The sequence below is a fragment of the Rattus norvegicus genome, chromosome 11 (assembly GCF_021556685.1).
Source record: "Rattus norvegicus strain SHRSP/BbbUtx chromosome 11, alternate assembly SHRSP_T2T, whole genome shotgun sequence".
Taxonomy (NCBI): Eukaryota; Metazoa; Chordata; class Mammalia; order Rodentia; family Muridae; genus Rattus; species Rattus norvegicus.
Window position 1 is genome coordinate 370,265 of NC_141544.1, and position 12,522 is coordinate 382,786.

The following is a 12,522-nucleotide window of genomic DNA, read 5'->3' on the forward strand; positions in this document are numbered from 1 at the left end:
TAGATAATAAACAACAGGCTTGGTAGCTTTAAACATAAACCCAGGTTTTAAGAGGTTAACAGAGGAGGGATGCTGTGAGATCCAGGCTAGTAAACTCATCTATTTATTTTAGAGTATAAAAATTCTGTTTCAATAAAGAAAGGGAAAAAGAAAACGAAAAATTTACCATATAACTGAAAAAATTGCGCTCTTTTTAAAGAAATTTCACATATTGCTGTGGACTAGTGAAACTAAATGTAGTTTTGACTTTTAAAATTGGTATGCATTTTCCATGCAATTAATTTAAATTTCATAAAATTGATTATAAACGACCAATTGTGTTCTGGTCATAATAGAATTTGGCTGTAAACAAGTTCATATGGACCTGTTTACCATAAACAAAACAAAATGAAAAAGGCAGACATTATAATAGAAATATCACAACTTAGGGGGTATGTTACTGGACTTTGATCCCTGTTTCTATATAATTTTACAGGTACTGTAAAATACCTTCTGACTTGTGACTAATCAAAGCACAGGGATATTACTAAACCTGCAAGTTTCTAAAGAATGCTGCAATTTCGATACAGCACTGAGTTCTGACATGTGTTAGGCTCAACATGCACGTTTATTAGATGAGCAAGTTATAAACAATAGACAAATCTAGAGCTAATATTTCATATTAAAAAGTACTTCATTATAACAGTAATACCTTGTTAAAATCACACGAATGAATAATTTACAAGGTTTTTTCAGGTTTCTTTCAACAAGAAAAAAATACTTAAATGTCAATATTTTATTATAAGTAATAGTTGACTAGTCATCTAGAGTCAAAGCTCATTTCAGTAATCAGAAAATTTCTCTGCACTTAAGATTTCTCCTGAAATCTCAAGAAGATATTTTTATAGTAAACAGTTTTTCTCAGAGCAATTAATAAAATATTGTAGAAAAAAATCATAGAAAAGGACATCATGGTTCTTTCCAGCTTTATTAGTACCTCCCGTAGTCTTCTGCAATGACTCTCAAATATGGGTGAAGTAATGCAAAAAATCCTCAGTATAATAATGGATCATTTCTTCCTCTGATTAGAATGGGACTTGGAAACATAATAGAAATATTTATACCACAAAAAAAGGTTTAAAAAGATGCATTATTCCTTAAGTAAACATTATCAAATATTTACAATAACACATTTATCTCAACCTCCTCTAAATGCTTTTGAGTGGAATATATAGTAGTTGTCTCAACAATTGATGAGTCCAATTATTTTTACTTACGATTCATTATGAGTTGAAAAATACATTGGAGAAATGTTTATAAATACATTCTACAGTTAAAACATGCTTTATTTGCCTTTATAATCATTCAGTTGTGGTATTTTCACAATGGGTATAATTTCATTATCTGATACATAACTTTTAAAAACTTATTTTACATAGTAAAGGGAAAACTCTTCCAAGGTGATTGGAGTACGAACTACAGTATTCCAATCAAATTGGCCATGTTTCACAAAATTGGAAACAATTCTACCTCAATACCTCCATACCAAGCTATATCTCTTCTGGATATGTGAATATGAATATATACATATACATATGTATGTGAATATATGTTTATATTATGTTTGTATATATACATATATAATACATATACATACATATATATATACATATACATACATATATATATACATACATATATATATATATATATGTTTATTTATGATGGCCAGGAGCTGGAAACAACCCAGATGTCTCTCAGCTGATAAATGGACAAAGAAAATTTGGTCTATTTATAAAATGCAATAGTATAAAGTGTTTAGAAACAAAGATGTCATGAAATTCAAAAGCATATTGATGGACTAGGAAATATCCTTCTTAGTGCATGGTGTGTTCTTGCTTATAAGGGAATATTAGCCATAAAGGGCAGGATAACCACATTGCAATTACAGACTCAAAGAAGCCAAATAATAAGTCAGAGGAGCATGCTTGAATATTTAACAGAAGAGGAAATAAACTGAAATTGGGGGTGGAGGAGTAGGGGCAACTCAGTGGGAGAGGGTATGGGAAGGGTAACAGAATAGGTAGATCAGACGAAGGGAAAGAAGGGGAGAGAGAATAAAAATTGGCAATGGGCAAGGGTGGAGGGCAGTGTCTATGAAGTGTCACTAGCAGATTTCCTATCAGTGAGAGGTGTGGATCTTGACATGGCCACATCCTATAGCCAGACACGACTCCCACTTTAGGGATAAGGACACTTACCCACCTAGAAAAAAGTTACATCCTGAAAGTGTCTTACCTACATTGTATACAGAAACAGTGGTGGAGCAGAGACTGATGTAATGGCCAACCATTGACTAACCCAAATCAGACGCACCCCATGGGCAAGAATCAATTCCTGACATTATGATACTCTCTTATGTTTGCAGAGAGGATCATAGCTTAACTGTCTTCTGACAGGATCCGCCTAGCAGCTGATGGAAATAGTTACAGCAACTCACTCCCAACCATTAGCTACTCACCGAGTCTTGTACAAAAGTTTGAGGAGAGATTGATATACCTCAGTGGATAGAAACTCCACAGGAAGTTCAGCAGCATCAACATACCTCTACCTATGGGGACTCAAAAACGTAAACTCCAACTAAAGATCATACATGGACAGAACCTGGGCCACTGCCATAAATGTAGTAGACATGTATTTTGGTCTTTATTTGGGTCCCAAGTGAAGTGGAAAGTCTCCCTGATTCTGTAGAGTGCCTGTAGATCCTATACCTTTAAATAGGCTTCCTTGTCTGGTATCAGTGGTAGAGAATGTGTGCAATCATCTGGTGATTTGACATGTCAGGGTGGGGAGATAATAAGGTGGCTCTTTCTTCTCAGAAGTCGAGTGGAGCGAATGGGTAGAAGAGAGTGGGTAATGAGTAAAAACGCAGTGTGAGATGGGGACGAGGAAGAAGGGATTGATGTTGAAATTTTAATTGAATGATGGAATGAATATATGAATGACTACAAAAAGAAATAAATAACTAATGTAAAAAAATAAATTTCCCCACAAGGCAGGTCATTTCCTTTCATTAATGATGTTGTTTACAGTACCTCATGATGGTAGATTTCTAGTTTTAATGTTTGCTCTTCATTAACTAAAGCATCCAAATTACTGAACATGTCTATAGTGGGAAATAGTGAAAAATGCATGCAATATCCCAGGTTAGTGTTTGCTTTTTTCTGGCCCCATGTCTAGCACCTTATAGAGAACACAACCCTAGGGCTCTCTTGTTTCAGACGCTGTTCATATTTCTAGCCAGGCTTGGCATATTCTCTTGCCCAGAGCTCTTGAAATATCTTCCCTGAACTTGCTAAGTTCCCTTGGTAGGTCACTATCACAGCAGCCCCAAACATCTAAATTCTGCATGGCCCTTACCACCCTCTTCAAAACAGTTGGATTCCATACCCACGTAGGAAAACACTATACAAAATTAGTTTAGAAAGAACAGGTAACTCAACCATTGGCTGCAATTACAAACATCCTAAAAATTAAATCCTATGGTGACTCATCTAAGGCCTCCAGTTAGTGACATCTTTAACCCTAACCTCTCTCTCCATCCCAAAAGCATCAAATCCCATTTGTCCCACTCTCTTCTTCCCCATTTGACCTGAAAGTCCCCTCTGCTTACCCAGTGATTGGTACTCTTAAATCATTATTCATTAAGGAAAGGTACTTACCACACCTGTCTAACACAAAATATTTTCACAGTGCACATTTGTTTCCATTACAACAGCTTGAATCTTCTCTCTACATACAGAGGCCAGGCTGGTCAGATCATTGGCCTGGAATTCCTAAGAGTAGCCAAGACTTGGAAGCGAGAGTGTTCCTGTAGCTAGAAAATATATTTGACATTCAACAGAAAAAGTTCAACAGGGTGGGAAGTAGCAAGCTAAGTTCAATAAATAACATTGTGACAGTGATCTTGAGATATAGCATCATGGGTAAGGTAACCCAATCACAAAGACAAGAAAAGAAAAAAACTCAGTGATATGTTATTAGCCCAATATCTCAGACTCCCCAGGCTAGAATCCACAGACCACATTAAGATCAAGGAGAAGGAAGACCAAAGTGGAGATGCTGTAGTCCTCTTTAAGAGAGGAAATAAAAATATTCATAGGAAGTTATGTGGACATAGCGTTTGAAGAAGAGACTGAAGCAATGGCCATTCAGAGTCTGCCACATCTGGTGATCTGCCATACATATATTTTTGCCAAGAAACTTGTTTTAAAAGAATCATGCAATGTGAACCAATGAAATTTTACACAAAGTCCCTCACAAACTTACATCGCAGTCTTACAGATCTCTCATTTCTCAAGTGAGTACAATTTTGCTTTCATTGTATCTATCCATGTGAATTGTTTATTTCACCACTATGAAAATATTATTGCCCTAGAATACCCTGGTCAAATTCAACCTCGTTCACAAGGCCTTATCAGATATATATCCCTAAACAATGATTTCCATTACAATCTCTTCTTTAATGTTAATGTGCCATTTACAGTGACAATTTCTCAGATTCTTGTCTTACTCATTTAACTTAAATCACTAAAGGAAATAATTGATTCGTAAATATATCTTCAGGCATTTTACAATATTATACTATATTATGTAATGTCCATAATTCATACATACTATGTGATTTCCCAAACTACGTCCAACAAAAATGTATGTAAATGAAATTCATAATTAACCATTTGCCAGAATAAAATTTGTATTCTTTTTTTTTTGGTTCTTTTTTTCGGAGTTGGGGATCGAACCCAGGGCCTTGCGCTTCCTAGGCAAGCGCTCTACCACTGAGCTAAATCCCCAACCCCAAAATTTGTATTCTTTATACCTCCAATATTCTTGAGTATCAACTTCTGTTTATTTCTGTATCCTCTTATCTGTAATTAAAGAGATATGAAATGGTAACTTCAATAAGTGTGAATGAAATTACCTGATTTAGGAAAGTCATTTTTTAAAAAAAAAATCATTGTATAAAGATTGGTGCTATGGATATACCTATCTACTATCCAGTGATTTACACAAACACCTGCCACCGCAAAAACAGGACAAAAATTCATTTTTTTGTGTGAAAAAATAATGGAAACTGTTATTTACTACACACCTTCTATACATGGGTCAACTTGCTAAGTATGTTAAGCCAAGTGCTGTATTTCATTTAAAAAACAATTTTGAAAATAATTGTCTTCTCTTTTGAAGATGAAGAACTTCAATTCAAAGAGCTAAGGTAACATGGAGTTTTACATATCTATTCGGTGCTAGAATATGCATTCATATGCTTCAATGCTCATATACCTTCTTTATATTACTTCAGAATGTCATAAAATTTATTTAAATTTGCTGAGTTTTCTCAATTTATCCTGGTTAAAATTTTAATAAATATAGTTTAACCTCAAATTCATTTCATCAATGAGTTAAATGACTCCCCAAACTACATTCCTTATACAAAAACATATTGATAAAAATATCAAAGTACCAGAATTCTAGTAAAATATTCATTATTTGATATGAAAATTACTATCATCAATTCTTCCAAACAGAGCCAAATATTTTCTTCACACACACAAGAAAGAAAACTATTATGTAAACTGTAATGTTCAAGGAACTAATTCATGAAGAATTCTTGGTCCTCAGTCAGGCTGTTCTTTATGAACCTTGTGAAGAACACCCAATGTAACCAAAAATAAAATCATTTTCATGATCTTGACAGAATCTAGGCAAGAGCTATAATTGCAGCTGCCTAAGTGGCGATGCCCTTTGACGTTATTCCCAACAGTACTGAGACAGGCCCTGTAAGACTCTTACAACCAGAGCTCCTTGTTTACCTAACAGCATTGTTACCAGGAATTATTTCACTCAGCCAATGTTACCCAGGTTTGCCTATTGCAAGACCATTTTCCACTATTTACTGGAACCAAAATAGTTTTAGATTGAAACCTTGACCCTTTTTCCTATAGAAAAAAATTCAAAGATTAATTAGTCTCATCTTATGTGTCATTTCCTATTTTCCATTGGTCTAAAATTGTTTCGACCTCTTGTTTTCTTGTGTGAAAACATGCTAACAAATAATGTACACATTACTTAAAGATAAATCTATTGTTCTCTACCATTCATATAAGCAAGAAATTTAAAATATACTGAAAAGTACCTGAGAGACTATAATTTAATAATTTATGTTTAATCTTGTCATCATCTGAATCCAAGGAACAGATTTCAGAAAAGACTCCAAAGATGAAGATGGAAAGTGTTCTTTTTTTTTTTTTTCTGTTGCTCAGCTTCTGACTTCTGGTCTACAATGAATTACCTTGGTTATATATTTCAGATGTACTAGAAGTCAATCTGTCAAACATCTGAAGCCTATGGAGTAGAAGTTTTGCCAGCACATCGAGTATTGCATGGGTTGATTGGGGTTAGTGTCATTCAAAGGATTGCTGAAGAAATTCATCGTTTATCCTCATCTTCATGTTAGGAAGACCCATGTACTCACAGAGTTCCTGGAAGGACATCATACTAGATGATGTCAAGGTCTCTTCACTCAACTTTATACATGTGAGAATAATCCATGGAAGTGAATCTATTTGTGAAAGGTTAGCAAATGTCTTAGCAGTATTTCTTAAATTGTCGCTAAGCAATGGATTTTGTGATACTGTTCTATGAAATTACTTTCAAATGATTCTATGTATTCCTTTTCAGCATACCAGCTTTACAATAAAAAGTCAAAATATTTTTTCATAAGTCATTTGTTGGCCACAGCAGTCAACCATCACAAAGTTCTATGTTTGGCTCTGTGCAAACTCTATTTTCAGAAATTGTGTGCTCGTTCTTCAAAATCTAAACTTTACTGAATGACAAGTTTGTTTGGTGAGATGAGACTAGGTTTATTTCTGTTTTGTCATGAATAGTTACCTTTTGTCAAACTTCCACTTCTCCTTCCTCCTCCTCCTCCTCCTCTCTCTTCTCCTTCTCCTTCTCCTTCCACTTCTCCTTCTCCTTCTCCTTCTCCTTCCTCTTCCTCTTCCTCTTCCTCTTCCTCTTCCTCTTCCTCTTCCTCCTCTTCTTCTTCTTCTTCTTCTTCTTCTTCTTCTTCTTCTTCTTCTTCTTCTTCTTCTTCTTCTTCCTCCTCTTCCTCTTCCTCTTCCTCCTCTTCTTCCTCTTCTTCTTTGTTTTCATTAATTCCAGATTCTTAGTTTGGGTATGAATCTCACTCCCCTTCATCAAGGATTTCATTTTTAATAGCCTTGTTCTTCCCTCTGTTACCCTAGAATCCATCATTAAAACATCTCTTGACTGTAGCTGTCATCCAAGAGAAGCATATGTGAAAACTGATTGCTGTCTTCCACTAAATCAATTCCTTGAGGAATAGCAAGGTGGCCTTGAATCCATTCTGCCATACAGCCAACAATCACTTCAGTCATTGTACTGAACTTTTTTAAATCTCAGACTCCTGTGGAATTTTTCACAGTCATTCCAAGGGTGAGATGATTCCCCTTGGTGACACCTTCATTAATTTGAGACCACACTCCATGAAGAAGCCAATAGGTACTTTAACACTGTCATCTCTTGGTCTGATTGGGAGCAAAATGAGCATCTCCATGCAGAGAACTCCATGTGTCCCATTTAGGTGAGTATGATATGCCACAAATTATGATGCAATCAAGCAAAGTTGTGTATCATTTCTGTGACATCCTTTCTGAAAATTAAGGATCAATAACTTGAAAATTAATTCTCCAAATTGGGAGAATTTTGAGTTGATTATAGCAACCAAAGTTGAATAAATGTGAGTGATGACTGGAGAAACACTCTAAACCTGCCGATCAGATATGGACTGAAAGCCTCTCCTTCAGTCTATATTCTCTTGAAGGGGCTTTGGATAATCATATTTACACTTGGAGTGAATACCTTTGTGATGAGATCACTGATTGACTTTTTTCAGAGCCTTCAAATTCATCCTCTGGTACATTAAGCTGTTTTTATCTGTAATTTGTTCTTGGATCATGCTCAGCCCTGCAGGAGGAATATGTGCTCCTCCAGTGTGGGTAAGGAGAAGATCCAAATCTATATCATACTCCTCCAACTCCTCCTCCTCCTCCTCCTCCTCCTCCTCTTCCTCCTCCTCCTCCTCCTTTTCCTCCTCCTCTTCGTCTTCCTCTTCTTCTTCCTCTTATTGCTCTTCTTCCTTGTCTCTCATCTTTCTCTTCCTCTTCATCAATGTAGATGCTTCCTTATTGGAACTCTCAGATAGTCTGCTACTTAGGCTTTTTGTATCTAGACACAGGGATTTCTTGCATGGTTTCTAATGATCTACATCTCTATCTCTTCTCTGCACTTTTGCTTGGTCCCTATTTCATGATTTCATGCTTTCATTGTAAGAGTATTCTCACTCAGAAAGATCGAATTCTGTACAACAGCTTTAAGCAGAGAAGACTCTGTATTGAGGGAGGGATAGGTTTTCTGTTCTTGTCTTTCATATCTCTCTTCTGAGGAGGAGCTCCTGTGGTTTGAATTGTGGCCCTCACTTCTGTCATGAACAGAGGAATGTTTCATAACTGCCACATTCTTTTGCATTTTCTGATGTCAGTTGAACCAATAAAGGAGATACTACAGGTTCTTTCAAGTGTCAGATACTCAATAGTCTGAATTTATTGACAGATTTCTTTTTCTGTCTTCACACGTCACCCACAGCTATACAGAGGAAGTTCCAATGGTGGTGTTCTATACCCAGAATCCTGCCATGTCCCCAAAATATTGACAGTGTAAAAACAGTTATCCTTGGCAGAATGTAAATAACTTAGTGAAATTAAAAAATCTAGATATAGTATTATATAATGATTATCAAACTGGGACATTAACTTAGCAGGTACCCTGAGGTCCGAGATGAAATCCCAAGTATACCAATATGAAAACCATATCACTGTTATAATGAAAATATATTTTTCACATATGTGTAGTGAATTTGTTTTGAGATTTTTTCAACAAACAGGAAACACAATAACTATTGACTTTCAATAATGTTTGTTACTGGTAGTGAAAATTCACCTAACTGGTATTTCTTTGACATCATTAAAACATTACACATGATATACATGGAACCTAAAAAGTTAGACTCCAGAGAGCCTAGTAACCTTATTAAAAATGGATATGGTAGTTAACATTAAACTAAATGGAGAGAAACTTGATGCAATCCCACTAAAATCAGGGACTAGACAAGGGTGCCCACTCTCGCCTACTTATTCAATATAGTTCCTGAAGTTCTAGCCAGAGCAATCAGACAACAAAAGGAGATCAAGGGGATACAGTTTGGAAGAGAAGAAGTCAAAATATCACTATTCACAGATGATATGATAGTATATTTAAGCGATCCTGAGAGTTCTACGAGAGAACTACTAAACCTGATAAACAACTTCAGCAAAGTGGCTGGGTATAAAATTAACTCAAATGGATCAGTAGCCTTCCTCTACACAAAAGAGAAACAAGCTGAGAAAGAAATTAGGGTAACAACACCCTTCATAACTGCCCCAATTAATATAAAATACCTCGGTGTGACTTTAATCAAGCAAGTAAAAGATCTGTATGATAAGAACTTCAAGCCCCTGAAGAAAGAAATTGAAAAAGACTTCAGAAGATGGAAAGATCTCCCATGCTCATGGATCGGAAGGATTACTATAGTAAAAATGGCCATTTTACCAAAAGCGATCTACAGATTCAATGCAATCCCCATCACAGTACCAATCCATTTCTTCAAAGAGTTAGACAGAACAATTTGCAAATTCATCTGGAATAACAAAAAACCCAGGATAGCTAAAACTGTCCTCAACAATAAAAGGACTTCAGGGGGAATCACTATCCTTGAACTCAAGCAGCATTAGAGAGCAATAGTAATAAAAACTGCATGGTATTGATACAGAGACAGACAGACAGACCAATGGAACAGAATTGAAGACCCAGAAATGAACTCACACACCTATGGTCACTTGATTTTTGACAAAGGAGCCAAAACCATCCAATGGAAAAAAGGTAGCATTTTCAGCAAATGGTGCTGGTTCAACTGGAGGTCAACATGTAGAAGAATGCAGATCGATCCATGGTTATCACTCTGTAAAAGCTTAAGTCCAAGTGGATCAAGGACCTCCTCATCAAACCAGATACACTCAAACTAATAGAAGAAAACATGGGGAAGCAACTTGAACACATGGGCACTAGAGAAAATTTCCTGAACAAAACACCAATGGCCTATGTTCTAAGATCAAGAATCGACAAATGGGATCTCAAAAAACTGCAAAGCTTCTGTAAGGCAAAGGACACTGTTGTTAGGACAAAATAGCAACCAACAGATTGAGAAAAGATCTTTACCAATCCTACAACAGATAGAGGGCTTATATCCAAAATATACAAAGAACTCAAGAAGTTAGACCACAGGGAGACAAGTAACCCTATTAAAAAATGGGGTTCAGAGCTAAACAAAGAATTCACAACTGAGAAATGCCAAATGGCTGGGAAACACCTAAAGAAATGTTCAACATCTTCAGTCATAAGGGAAATGCAAATCAAAACAACGCTGAGATTTTACCTCACACCAGTGAGAATGGCTAAGATCAAAAACTCAGGTGACATCAGATACTGCCAAGGATGTGAAAAAACAGGAACACTCCTCCATTGTTGGTGGGATTGCAGACTGGTACAACCATTCTGGAAATCACTCTGGAGGTTCCTCAGAAAATTGGACATTGAACTGCCTGAGGATCCAGCTATACCTCTCTTGGGCATATACCCAAAAGATGCCCCAACATATAACAAAGACACATGCTCCACTATGTTCATAGCAGCCTTATTTATAATAGCCAGAAGCTGGAAAGAACCCAGATGCCCTTCAATAGAGGAACGGATACAGAAAATATGGTACATCTACACAATGGACTATTACTCTGCTGTCAAAAACAATGATTTTATGAAATTCATAGGCAAATGGTTGGAACTGGAAAATACCATCCTGCTTGAGGAAACCCAATCACAGAAAAACACACATGGTATGCACTCATTGATAAGTGCATTAGCCCAAATGCTTGAATTCCCCTAGATGCACACAACACATGAAACTCAAGACGAATGATCAAAATGCCAATGCTTCACTCCTTCTTTAAAAGTAGGAACAAGATAACCCTTGGCTGGGAATAGGGAGGCAAAGATTAAAACAGAGGCAGAAGGAACACCCATTCAGAGCCTGCCCCACATGTGGCCCATACATGTACAGCCACCCAATTAGACAAGATGGATGAAGCAAAGAAGTGAAGGCTGACAGGAACCGGATGTAGATCTCTCCTGAGAGAAACAGCCAGAATATAGCAAATACATGGGAGTATGCCAGCAACAAGCCACTGAACTGAGTTCGGGACCCCTGTTGAAGGAATCAGAAAAAGGACTGGAAGAGCTTGGAGGGGCTTTAGACACCATAAGAACAACAATGCCAAGCAACCAGAGCTTCCAGGGACTAAGCCATTACCCAAAGACTATACATGGACTGACCCTGGACTCTAACCTCATAGAGAGCAATGAATAGCCTAGTAAGAGCACCAGTGGAAGGGGAAGCCCTTGGTCCTGAGAAGACTGAACCCCCCAGTGAATGTGACTGTTGGGGGGAGGGTGGTGTTGGGGGGAGGATGGGGAGGGGAATACCCATATACAAGGGGAGGGGGAGTGGTCAGGGTAATGTTGGCCCAGAAACCGGGAAAGGGAATAACATTCGAAATGTAAATAATAAATACTCAAGTTAATAAAAAAAAAAGAAATACTCAAGTTAATAAAAAAAAAGAAAGAAAGAAAGAAAAGAAGAGCATTTTTCTATCCTTAGGAGCTTCTAGTTAGAATAATGCTTCAGATCATGAGATGGCTTTTAGGCAGCAGTGGGTCTGAAGAGGTCAATGGTGTTTTCCAGTGCTGATTGGATTTGAACACGAAGATGGAGTATCCACCACTTGCTTTTCTATTGTACTAACATGACTCTATTTGGCACTACATTAAGAATTTTCCTAATACTTTAGGCAGTTTAAGGACAGGAGCAGATTGTGCTCTCTTTTGGAGGTACATGGATCCTTATCAAAGTTGGGGACTTATAATTTTTTTGTACTTCACTGAGATGCTTGTATTTATTTTTTTGTGTTGTGGTATTAGCTATCATGATTGTATTGGGTTTTTTCCTAAGTCTTCATGGAAAACTATACATACAGTGTCAATGGTGGCTTGAAGTAGGGGATTCAGGAGAAGATAGCCAGAGTCTAAAACTGCTTAGGGTGTTTCTATCAACCTGATCTGTTGGATCCTAATGGAGAAGACTCAGCTAAAGAAGAAGCTATATAGGCTGATGCATTAGAGTTAAAAAATTACAGAGGATTGGGACCCTCTGAAAGGGCACATGAAATTAATCTGGCAGTCAGCTTCTACGGAGATTCTGTTTCTAATAACATTCACATTTAACCAATGGAAAAGACTCTGTTGAAGAAA

At 36.7% G+C, this 12,522-nt stretch overlaps 1 pseudogene; it reads right to left on the bottom strand.

Moving 5' to 3' along the window:
- Positions 1-6,407: 6,407 nt before the first annotated feature.
- LOC134481041 (pre-mRNA-splicing factor CWC22 homolog) lies at positions 6,408-8,760 on the bottom strand (annotated as a pseudogene).
- Between the last annotated feature and the right edge of the window lie 3,762 nt (positions 8,761-12,522).